Here is a 12,841-nt window from a genome sequence, read left to right as displayed (position 1 = left end):
TGCTTCCCCTGTATCCCCAACACCTGATTGCATAACCGGAAAGGTTCGGGAGTTTCATAGGTGGGAATTCTTGTAGCTCTAGTTCTTCTTCCACGGATATTTGGTTTGAGATTGGGATTTCTTACCGAGTATTCGTTCTTGATCCGTACCTTGTTGATTTATTCTCTACCTAAATTCTAAGTGGCTTCTCAATTTATGGATATGTGACCATTTCAAGAGGAATGCATTCGTTCATTTTGTTCGGATGTGAAGACTTTATGTTGCAATTTTCATTCCGTTGGATTCAGCTTCAATATTTGTCTAACAATGTGCTAACGGTTGTCACCCTCTTCAGGATGGCTCCCGCTAAGAGCACCAATCAGAATCAGAATCAAGATCCGCCACCACCTCCACCTCCTCCGGAGGCATGGCAAGCTGTGATGGCCGCAACCAATGCAAACACACAGTTGATCATGCAAATTCTTCAAGAGCGCAATCAAGCGAACCAAGGAAACCAAGGCAACAATCAGAATCACTTTACTACACTCAACCAGTTCCTTGCTAATGGGCCAAAGACTTTCAGTAATTGTGTTGAGGCAACTGATGCTGACGATTGGCTCGTGGATCTGTGCAAGCATTTCGAGTGCAGTAATGTCAGGCCTGAGGACTTCATCAAGTTCGCTTCCTTCCAACTCAAAGACCAAGCTGCAGAATGTTTCCAGCAGTACAAGGATTCCAAAGGAGGACGTGTGATTACCTAGGATGAATTCCGTCAAGACTTCAGAGCTCACCATATCCCTCAGAGCATGGTTGAAAGCAAGCGTGAGGAATTCCGCAACCTGAAGCAAGGCTCTTTGTCTGTCTATGACTGCAACAAGTTGTTTCAGAAGCTCGCCCGCTTTGCTATGCAGGATGTCCCTGATGAGAAGAGCATGATATACAAGTTCAGGGGTGTTCTCAGAGAAGAAATCCAGCTAGCTCTTGTTCTCTTTGAGCCCTTGAGGTACGATGAGTTCTACAACATGGCATTGAAGCAAGAGGCCGCTCAACTGAGGTGTGATGCTTCCAAGAAGCGAGTCAGAGATGCTACTCCTTCTTCCTCTACTCAAGTGGCCAAGCAGCAGAAGTATTGGCTTCCTCCTCCTCCATTCCGTCGGCCGTATCAGCAGAAGAGCAAAGGTGGCAGTGGATCTTCCCACCCACCCAACCCTGGCTTTCAGAACAAGACTTCGTCTCAAGCTCCAAGATCGAGTGCTCCGTACCACCGTCTGCTTTCAGAGGTCACGTGCAACAAGTGCCAACAGAAGGGTCACTATGCCAACAAGTGCTTCAATCAGAGGCGTCTTCCTCCTCCTCCTGTGAGATCGGCAAGTACAGCTCTGGTCAAGCATAACCCCAAGCACGCCAAGGTCAATATGGTGAATGCAGCTCAGGCAGAGGATTCGTCAGATGTCATCATGGGTAACCTTCCTGTTAATGATATTCCTGCAAAAGTTCTTTTTGACACTGGTGCATCGCATTGTTTCATTTCCAAACCTTTTGCATCGAAGTATGAGTGCGATTATCAGTATCTGCAAAGTTCCTTGCAAATTGTGTCACCGGGCAAGCAGATGACAACTAACACCTGCGTCCCGGATGTTACTATCACATTGGGCGACTACAAATTTCTAGCTTCTCCTATTGTTCTAGGCAATTCAGATATTGATCTTATTCTCGGAATGGATTGGCTTTCTAAGCACAAGGCGCATCTTGATTGTTTAGCGAGGCAGATTCAATTGACTCATTCGTCTGAGGATGTAATTGTCTTTGCTTCTCGTGATGATACCATCCGTCTAATTTTTCTCAATGAGAAGGGTGAACTGGATGCTATCTCGCAAATTCCAGTCGTTTGCGAATATCAAGACGTCTTTCCAGAAGAGCTTCCAGGAATGCCTCTGCACTGGCTAGATGAATTCGTCATTGATCTTGAGCCTGGCACGGAACCAATGTGCAAGCGTCCTTAGAAGCTCGGACCTGAAGAGTTGAAGGAGCTGAAGAAGCAACTCGATATTCAAGAGAGAATGGGTCTCATCCGGTCTAGTTCTTCTCTGTGGGGTTGTGGTGTTCTTTTTGTGAAGAAGAAGGATGGAACGGACCGACTTTGTGTTGATTACCTTCCATTGAACAAGAAGACCATCAAGGACAAATATCCACTTCCCAACATCAACGAGCTGTTCGAACAACTCAAAGGTGCCCAAGTATTCTCCAAGCTTGATCTCGGTATGGGTTACCATCAGATTCGAATCCGTGAGCAAGATATTCCCAAGACGGCTTTCAGGACAAGCTATGGTTCATATGAATACACTGTCATGTCTTTTGGCCTCGTCAACGCTCCTCCGACTTTCTCTCGCATGATGAACTTCATCTTCAACGCCTACACCAATGACTTCGTTTTGGTCTATCTCGACGACATTCTGGTTTTCTCGAAGAACAAGGAAGATCATGCCAAGCACTTGCGTTTGGTACTCGATAAGCTGAGGGAACACCAGTTCTACGCCAAGTTCTCCAAGTGCGAATTTTGGCTCGATGAGGTTCTTTATCTTGGTCATATCATCTCTGCCAAGGGCATTGCGGTGAATCCTGAGAAGGTGTCTGCAATTGTGAATTGGGAACCTCCTCAGAACGTGAAGCAACTCCGTAGCTTCCTCGGTCTCGCAAGCTACTGTCGAAGATTCGTTGAAAACTTTTCTAAGATCGCGAAGCCTCTCTCAAATCTTCTCCAGAAGCACGTCAAGTACGTTTGGTCTCCGGAGTGTGACATTGCTTTCAACACTTTGAAAGAGAAATTGGTCACTGCTCCAATTCTGACTCCGCCTGATGAATCCAAACCGTACGAGGTCTTTTGTGATGCCTCTCTCCAAGGTCTTGGCGCAGTGTTGATGCAAGAGAAGAAAGTTGTGGCTTATACCTCTCGCCAGTTGAAGCCCAATGAGAAGAACTACCCCACTCATGATCTCGAGTTGGCGGCAGTTGTGCATGCTCTTTTGACTTGGAGACATCTCTTATTGGGAAGAAAAGTGGACATTTTCACTGATCACAAGAGTCTCAAGTACATCTTCACTCAGCCTAATCTCAACCTCAGGCAGACTCGATGGGTCGAAATGATTCAAGAGTATAATCCGAGTATCGAGTATACTCCAGGCAAGGCCAATGTGATTGCTGACGCATTGAGCAGGAAGGCTTATTGCAACAGTCTGATTCTCAAGCCTTATCAACCCGAGCTTTGTGAAGCTTTCCGCAAACTTAATCTGCAAGTTGTTCCTCAAGGTTTCCTCGCCAACCTTCAAGTCTCTCCTACCTTGGAAGACCAGATTCGCCAAGCTCAGCTTCTTGATGCTATGGTGAAAAAGGTGAAGATTGGGATTGCCAAGAGTCAACCCAAGTACAAGTGCTACCGCCTTGATGACAAGGATACTCTCTTCTTCGAGGATCGTATTGTTGTGCCCAAAGGTGACCTTCGTAAAGTGATCATGAACGAGGCTCACAATTCTCTCCTCTCCATCCACCCTGGGAGCACGAAGATGTATCAGGACCTCAAGCAGGCTTATTGGTGGACTCGAATGAAGCGCGAGATTGCTCAATTCGTGAATGAATGTGATGTCTGCAGAAGAGTGAAGGCAGAACACCAAAGACCAGCTGGTCTCCTCCAACCTCTTGCCATTCCAGAATGGAAGTTTGACCACATTGAGATGGACTTCGTGACTGGGTTTCCAAAGTCCAAACGTGGCAATGATGCTATATTCGTTGTCATCGACAAACTCACTAAAGTGGCTCACTTTCTGCCTATCAAAGAGTCAATCACTGCAGCTCAATTGGCGGAACTCTATACCTCTCGGATTGTCTCTCTGCACGGTATTCCACAAGTGATCTCTTCAGACCGTGGCAGCATCTTTACCTCCAAGTTTTGGGATTCTTTTCAGAAGGCCATGGGCACCAACATCCGCTTCAGCACAACTTTCCATCCTCAAACTAGCGGTCAGGTCGAGCGTGTCAACAAGATTCTTGAAGATATGCTCAGGGCTTGTGTGATCTCCTTCGGCATGAAGTGGGATGATTGCCTTCCTTATGTTGAATTCTCCTACAACAACAGTTTTCAAGCAAGTTCGGGCAAGGCCCCATTTGAAATTCTATATGGCAGGAAGTGCCGTACCCCTCTCAACTGGTCTGAAACCGGTGAACATCAGCTTCTCGGAATGACTTAATCACAGAGGCAGAGGAAATGTGCAAAGTCATTCAAGATAACCTCAAAGCAGCCCAATCACGCCAGAAGAGCTACTATGATAGTAAGCACCGTGATTTGGCTTTCGAGATCGGAGATCATGTTTACCTCCGCGTCTCTCCTATGAAAGGTACTCACCTCTTCGGTATCAAAGGGAAGCTTGCCCCTAGATACGTGGGACCTTTCAAGATTGTCATCAAGAGAGGTGATCTCGCCTATCAACTCGAGCTTCCTTTAAACTTTGCAAATGTGGATGACGTGTTCCATGTCTCTCAGCTTCGAAAGTGCTTCAAGACTCCTGACCGCACCGTCAACTTCGAGGACATTGAGCTCCAAGAAGATCTCTCTTATCGTGAGCACCCCGTTGCTATTCTTGAATTGATTGAACGCAAGACTCGCAACAAGTCAATCAAATTCCTCAAAGTCAAGTGGTCACACCATTCCGACCGTGAAGCTACCTAGGAATGCGAGGATCACCTCCATTCTGAGTACCCGGCGTTCTTTCAGTCCTAGATCTCGGGACGAGATCCTTTCATAGTGGTGGAGTGTTGTAACACCCCGGATATGATTCACTCAATATGTAATCCAACTCTTGCCGTTTCTGGTGTTAAGTTATTTTATTTTCTCGGTTTCGGGTTTTTGCCTCCGTGTGTTGTTATCTTTGTCATGCATCTCATATCATGTCATCATGTGCATTGCATTTGCATACGTGTTCATCTCTTGCATTCGAGCATTTTCGCGTTGTCCATTTTGCATTCCGGCGCTTCGTTCTCCTTCGGTGGTCATTTCTACCTTTCTTTTGTATGTGGGGATTAAACACTTCCGGATTGGACCGAGACTTTCCAAGCGGCCTTGGTTTACTACCGATAGACCGCCTGTCAAGTTTCGTACCATTTGGACTTCGTTTGATGCTCCAATGGTTAACCGAGGGACCGAAAAGGCCTCGTGTGTGTTGCAGCCCAACACCCCTCCAAGTTGGCCCAAAACCTACCAAAACCTTCTCCATCATCTAGAGCGTTCAATCACGATCGTGTGGCCGAAAACCGCACCTCATTTGGACACTCCTAGCTCCCTTTATGCCTATAAATAGACCCCTCCTCGAAAATCCGGATCTCCTCCTTCCCCAAACCCTAAAAAAATTCCCCGCCGCCACCGGACGTGTCCGTCCGCCACCGGACGTTTTGTGCCGCCGCGCCCGGCCAGTGACTGCGTGCCACGTGGCCTCCCACCACCCATCGCCTCTCGCGGCCCGCCGGGCCTGAGGAGAGCCCCCACGGCACGGGTCTTCGCGCGCCGCCGCCCGAGTCGTCTTCTTCGCCGCGCTGCCCGATCTCCCTCGTCGCTGGCCGCCGCTCCGCCTCCACCGCGCCAGCACCGCCCCACCACCTTGTCGCCGGAGACGACCCCGCCACCTCGGCGCCGCCCCGCGCCTCCTCAACTCCAGCAACCGCTCCTGTCGACGCCGGCGAGAGCTCCGGCCGGTCCGCCAAGTCCGGCCGTCTTCCTCCTCCTCCGGCGCCCTCCAAGTCCCTCTCCAGTGAGCTCCGAGATCCCGGCGAACCTCGAAGTCCGTGCGTCCAGATCTGGATCCGGATCCCGTCTCGGTTGAATTTTCTGCCCGAAACCCTAATTATTTGCTCATGTTCATCAGGTCGTAACTCCTCATCCGTAGCTCCGTTTTGGGCATATAGCATATCAAACTGTTCGTCTCAGAGAGCACATCATTTCATCTCTTTGCATCATTTTCATTTGAGTTCATATTGATGCCCGAAATGCTGTTAGAAGAATGCTATTTGAGTTAATTGTCAGATCTGCTGATCCAATTAGATATTTGTCATTTTTGCCATGATTATTGTGTGCATGATATGCCCATGAGCTCTACATGTGTTTTCTTATATGTTTTGCCATCTATCCAGAGGTGCAACCCATTTATTTTTGTGATGTGTGTGGTAACTAGCACAAGCTTGCAAAGTGGAGCATTCGTTAATGCTGATTTCAGGGACTTGGCATTTCCACTAAGTCCTTGGACTGTTTATCTCATATGGTCATATGTTCATGTTGTTTCCTAGTGATCCGTACCTCTTTTGAGGATAATCAGTAAGGATGTTTTGTTAATCTTGTAGTGTTCTATCCATCCATGTCTTTGTTTGCAATTATGGAGTACCCTAGCTTGAGTCAATCGAGCTCTACTTTTGTCATTTCACAAATCTAGGCAGATTGTCTACTTGTTAGCGATTTTGCCGAGGATGTTGTAGTTGATCCGTGCATGCTATGTTATTGTTCTTGCCTTGTCTAGCTTTCATTTTGTGTATTCTTGATGGGTGTATGCTTAGCTTGTCAAGACTTGCTCTGTAGTGAGTGCATCGAGCTCGTAAACATGCCTACCTGATATCTGATTCAGCATGCTCCAGTTTTCACTAAGTCTGAGAACTGATTATGTTTTTGCCATGTTTACATGCTTGCAAATGTATTTTCTGATCCCTTTTGGCTCAAGGTCACTAAGGGACTTTTGTTAAGCTCTTTGAGTAGCTCCATGCCATGCTTTACTTTGCCATGTTCAGGTCCTGTAGCATATAGTTTTCATGCTCCAAAGAGTGCTATCTGATCTGAGATTCCAGACAAGTGTTAATTTCAGTAAGTCTGAAATCTGTTTGACAAATGCATTTTTGCCATGCTTGTTTGAACCTGTTAATGGATGAATTGGCCGTAGCTCAGTGCTAGTCTTTTGTTAAGCATCATGACTGGATCCCTGCCATGTATTTTGATGCCATGTTTGGGTGCTGTAGCATGTTCATCTTTTTGCATTTAGATGGCTACTTGCTGTAAATCGCAGAACGTGGTCATATTTGAATTCCTTGCCATTTCCAAACCGTAACTCCGATTCTGGCGATCTTTATATCGTTTTCAAGTGATTTCATCTCATCTTTCCAGTGACACACTTGGATTTCCATGTTGAGGCCAGGTTCATGCATTCCTTGTCAAATCTTGCATATGCATCACATATTAGATCCAGCATAGCATACCATCTTTGCATCATGTTGTTTGAGTTTGCACGTGGTTGATTGTGTCCTTGTTGCTTGTTTGTCTTGTTTGGGTAGAGCCGGGAGACGAGTTCGCTAACGAGGAGCCCGTTGAGTTTGCTTTTGAGGATCCAGTCAACTTTGACAACTTTGCAGGCAAGATGATCATACCCTCGAAATCACTACTATCTTTGCTATGCTAGATGCTCGCTCCTTTGCTATGCTTATGCTACGATGCCTACCACTTGCTTCATTCCTCCCAAATTGCCATGTCAAACCTCTAACCCACCATGTCCTAGCAAACCGTTGATTGGCTATGTTACCGCTTTGCTCAGCCCCTCTTATAGCGTTGCTAGTTCCAGGTGAAGATTGGAGACCGTTCCTTGTTGGAACATTATTTACTTGTTTGGATATCATTATATTTCCATGTTATCTTAATGCATCTATATACTTGGTAAAGGGTGGAAGGCTCGGCCTCTCGCCTAGTGTTTTGTTCCACTCTTGCCGCCCTAGTTTCCGTCATATCGGTGTTATGTTCCCGGATTTTTGCGTTCGTTACGCAGTTGGGTTATAATGGGAACCCCTTGATAGTTCACCTTGATTAAAGCTTTTCCAGCAATGCCCAACCTTGGATTTACCATTTTCCACCTAGCCTCTTTTTCCCTTGGGTTTCCGGAGCCCGAGGGTCATCTTATTTTAAGCCCCCCCTGGGCTAGTGCTCCTCTGAGTGTTGGTCCAAACTAGAGTCCTGTGCAGCGCCCCCTCGGGGAAACTCGAGGTTTGGTTTTAGTTGTATGGAGCGCTCATCTGAGTGTGCCCTGAGAACGAGATATGTGCAGCTCCTATCGGGATTTGTCAGCACATTCGGGCGGTGTTGCTGGATTTGTTTTGACCTGTCGAAGTGTCTTGAAGAACCGAGATACCGAGTCTGATCGGAACGTCTCGGGAGGAGGTCTATTCCTTCATTGACCGTGAGAGCTTGTCATGGGCTAAGTTGGGACTCCCCTGCAGGGATTTGAACTTTCGAAAGCCGTGCCCGCGGTTATGGGCAGATGGGAATTTGTTAATGTCCGGTTGTAGATAACTTGAACCTTAACTTAATTAAAATGAATCAACAGTGTGAGTTACCGTGATGGTCTCTTCTCAGCGGAGTCCGGGAAGTGAACACGGTGTTGGAGTAATGCTTGCCGCAGGATGGCCTCTAGTTTCTCGTTCGCGCTTTGCCTCCTCTTCTCGCTCTCTTTTGCGAATAGGATAGCCACCATATATGCTAGTCGCTTGCTGCAACTCCACATATTTACCCTTGCCTTAGCTTTTAAGCTTAAATAGTCTTGATCGCGAGGGTGCGAGATTGCTGAGTCCCTGTGGCTCACAGAATACTTCCTAACCAGATGCAGGGCCTGATGACTCCGTTCCAGATGAAGCGCTAGAGCTCAAGTGGGAGTTCGACGAGGACTCTCAACGATACTACATGTCTTTCCCTGATGATCAGTACTGGTCCCCAGTTGGGGTGATCGGGACCGTGTCGCATGTTGGGTTTCTTTTATTTTGGCGCCGTAGTCGGGCCATGAGTGTTTGAATGTTGTAATGCTATTTATGTACTTGATTGACGTGGCGAGTGTAAGCCAACTATGTATCTCCCCTTTATTATTTATATTACATGGGATGTGAAGATTGCCTAACTTGCGACATTGCTTTCAATGCGGTTATGTCTCTAAGTCGTGCCTTGACATGTGGGAGCTATAGCCGCATCGAGGGCGTTACAAGTTGGTAATCAGAGCCTTCCCCGACCTTAGGAGCCCCATTGCTTGATCATTTTTAGCAGCCGAGTTGCGTCTAGAAAAATGTATTGAGTCATTTAGGAATTATATATCAGAGAGTTTAGGAATTCTTTTTACTCCCCAGTCTCCTCATCGCTCTGGTAAGGCATCCTGACATAGAGTTTTGACTCCTCTCTTCTCAAATTTCACTAATTTTTTTTAAGATCACGCAGGTATCTTGGAATAATTCCGATGGTTTTGTGACGAGAACATTGTTCTTGATGCCTCCTGTCTTTAGGGGTTGTGGCAGTGTCCCGGGGAGTTGAGCTCCAAGGTGTTGTCGTAACAATTTTATTGTTGCACTTCTGGAATACCTGAGTTTAGTACACCGACATCGAAAATCTCTTTTATGCAGTTCGTTGGTGAGATAACCTCGACGCCACCCAGTACTGGGGCGGGAGTTCGGGAGTATCGCCATAACTTGTATAACGGATGCTTTTCGAAGGTTGAGGTAGATGGTTTCCAAAGCTTTTCTCGGTTATGTGTTGAAGGATGGATACAACTAGATGTAGGATTTGCTAGATTTGGGTGAGATATTATGCTTCCCCTGTATCCCCAACACCTGATTGCATAATCGGAAAGGTTCGCGAGTTTCATAGGTTGGAATTCTTGTAGCTCTAGTTCTTCTTCCACGGATATTTGGTTTGAGATTGGGATTTCTTACCGAGTATTTGTTCTTGATCCGTACCTTTTGTTTTATTTCTCTACCTAAATTCTAAGTGGCTTCTCAATTTTTGGATATGTGACCATTTCAAGAGGAATGCATTCGTTCATTTTGTTCGGATGTGAAGACTTTATGTTGCAATTTTCATTCCGTTGGATTCAGCTTTAATATTTGTCTAACAATGTGCTAACGGTTGTCATCCTCTTCAGGATGGCTCCCGCTAAGAGCGCCAATCAGAATCAGAATCAAGATCCGCCACCACCTCCACCTCCTCCGGAGGCATGGCAAGCTGTGATGGCCGCAACCAATGCAAACACATAGTTGATCATGCAAATTCTTCAAGAGCGCAATCAAGCGAACCAAGGCAACCGAGGCAACAATCAGAATCACTTTGCTACACTCAACCAGTTCCTTGCTAACGGGCCAAAGACTTTCAGCAATTGTGTTGAGGCAACTGATGATGACGATTGGCTCGTGGATCTGTGCAAGCATTTCGTGTGCAGTAATGTAAGGCCTGAGGACTTCGTCAAGTTCGCTACCTTCCAACTCAAAGACCAAGCTGCAGAATGGTTCCAGCAGTACAAGGATTCTAGAGGAGGACGTGTGATTACCTGGGATGAATTCCGTCAAGACTTCAGAGCTCACCATATCCCTCAGAGCATGGTTGAAAGCAAGCGTGAGGAATTCCGCAACCTGAAGCAAGGCTCTTTGTCTGTCTATGACTACAACAAGTTGTTTCAGAAGCTCACCCGCTTTGACATGCAAGACGTCCCTGATGAGAAGAGCATGATAAACCAGTTCAGGGGTGGTCTCAGGGAAGAAATCCAGCTAGCTCTTGTTCTCTTTGAGCCCTTGAGGTACGATGAGTTCTACAACATGGCATTGAAGCAAGAGGCCGCTCAACTAAGGTGCGATGCTTCCAAGAAGCGAGTCAGAGATGCTACTCCTTCCTCTACTCAAGTGGCCAAGCAGCAGAAGTATTGGCTTCCTCCTCCTCCATTCCGTCAGCCGTATCAGTAGAAGAGCAAAGGTGGCAGTGGATCTTCCCACCCACCCAACCCTGGCTTTCAGAACAAGACTTCGTCTCAAGCTCCAAGATCGAGTGCTCCGTACCATCGTCTGCTTTCAGAGGTCACGTGCAACAAGTGCCAACAGAAGGGTCACTATGCCAACAAGTGCTTCAATCAGAGGCGTCTTCCTCCTCCTCTTGTGAGATCGGCAAGTACAGCTGTGGTCAAGCATAACCCCAAGCACGCCAAGGTCAATATGGTGAATGCAGCTCAGGCAGAGGATTCGTCAGATGTCATCATGGGTAACCTTCCTGTTAATGATATTCCTGCAAAAGTTCTTTTTGACACTGGTGCATCGCATTGTTTCATTTCCAAACCTTTTGCATCGAAGTATGAGTGCGATTATCAGTATCTGCAAAGTTCCTTGCAAATTGTGTCACTGGGCAAGCAGATGACAACTAACACCTGCGTCCCGGATGTTACTATCACGTTGGGCGACTACAAATTTCTAGCTTCTCCTATTGTTCTAGGCAATTCGGATATTGATCTTATTCTCGGAATGGATTGGCTTTCTAAGCACAAGGCGCATCTTGATTGTGCAGCCAGGCAGATTCAATTGACTCATTCGTCTGAGGATGTAATTGTCTTTGCCGCTCGTGATGATACCATCCGTTTGTTTTCTCTCAATGAGAAGGGTGAACTGGGTGCTATCTCGCAAATTCCAGTCGTTTGTGAATATCAAGACGTCTTTCCAGAAGAGCTTCCAGGAATGCCTCCACACTGGCCAGTTGAATTTGTCATTGATCTTGAACCCGGCACGGAACTAGTGTGCAAGCGTCCTTACAAGCTCGGACCTGAAGAGTTGAAGGAGCTGAAGAAGCAACTCGATATTCAAGAGAGAATGGGTCTCATCCGGCCAAGTTCTTCTCCGTGGGGTTGTGGTGTTCTTTTTGTGAAGAAGAAGGATGGAACGGACCGACTTTGTGTTGATTACCGTCCATTGAACAAGAAGACCGTGAAGAACAAATATCCACTTCCCAACATCAACGAGCTGTTCGAACAACTCAAAGGTGCCCAAGTATTCTCCAAGCTTGATCTCCGTATGGGTTACCATCAGATTCGAATTCGTGAGAAAGATATTCCCAAGACGGCTTTCAGGACAAGCTATGGTTCATATGAATACACTGTCATGTCTTTTGGCCTCATCAACGCTCCTCCGACGTTTTCTCGCATGATGAACTTCATCTTCAACGCCTACACCAATGACTTTGTTTTGGTCTATCTCGATGATATTCTGGTTCTCTCGAAGAACAAGGAAGATCATGCCAAGCACTTGCGTTTGGTGCCCGATAAGCTGAGGGAACACAAGTTCTACGCCAAGTTCTCCAAGTGCAAATTTTGGCTCGATGAGGTTCTTTATCTTGGTCATATCATCTCTGCCAAGGGCATTGCGGTGAATCCTGAGAAGGTGTCTGCAATTGTGAATTGGGAACCACCTCAGAACGTGAAGCAACTCCGTAGCTTCCTCGGTCTCGCAAGCTACTGTCGAAGATTTGTTGAAAACTTTTCTTAGATCGCGAAGCTTCTCTCAAATCTTCTCCAGAAGCACGTCAAGTACGTTTGGTCTCCGGAGTGTGACATTGCTTTCAACACTTTGAAAGAGAAATTGGTCACTGCTCCAGTTCTGACTCCGCCTGATGAATCCAAACCGTACGAGGTCTTTTGCGATGCCTCTCTCCAAGGTCTTGGCGCAGTGTTGATGCAAGAGAAGAAAGTTGTGGCTTATACTTCTCGCCAGTTGAAGCCCAATGAGAAAAACTACCCCACTCATGATCTCGAGTTGGCGGCAGTTGTGCATGCTCTTTTAACTTGGAGACATCTCTTATTGGGAAGAAAAGTGGACATTTTCACTGATCACAAGAGTCTCAAGTACATCTTCACTCAGCCTAATCTCAACCTCAGGCAGACTCGATGGGTCGAAATGATTCAAGAGTATAATCCAAGTATCGAGTATACTCCAGGCAAGGCCAATGTGATTGCTGACGCATTGAGCAGGAAGGCTTATTGCAACAGCCTGATTCTCAAGCCTT

Source organism: Triticum aestivum, chromosome 7A, assembly GCF_018294505.1.
Source record: "Triticum aestivum cultivar Chinese Spring chromosome 7A, IWGSC CS RefSeq v2.1, whole genome shotgun sequence".
Lineage (NCBI taxonomy): Eukaryota > Viridiplantae > Streptophyta > Magnoliopsida > Poales > Poaceae > Triticum > Triticum aestivum.
Note: the sequence above shows the minus strand (reverse complement) of the source record.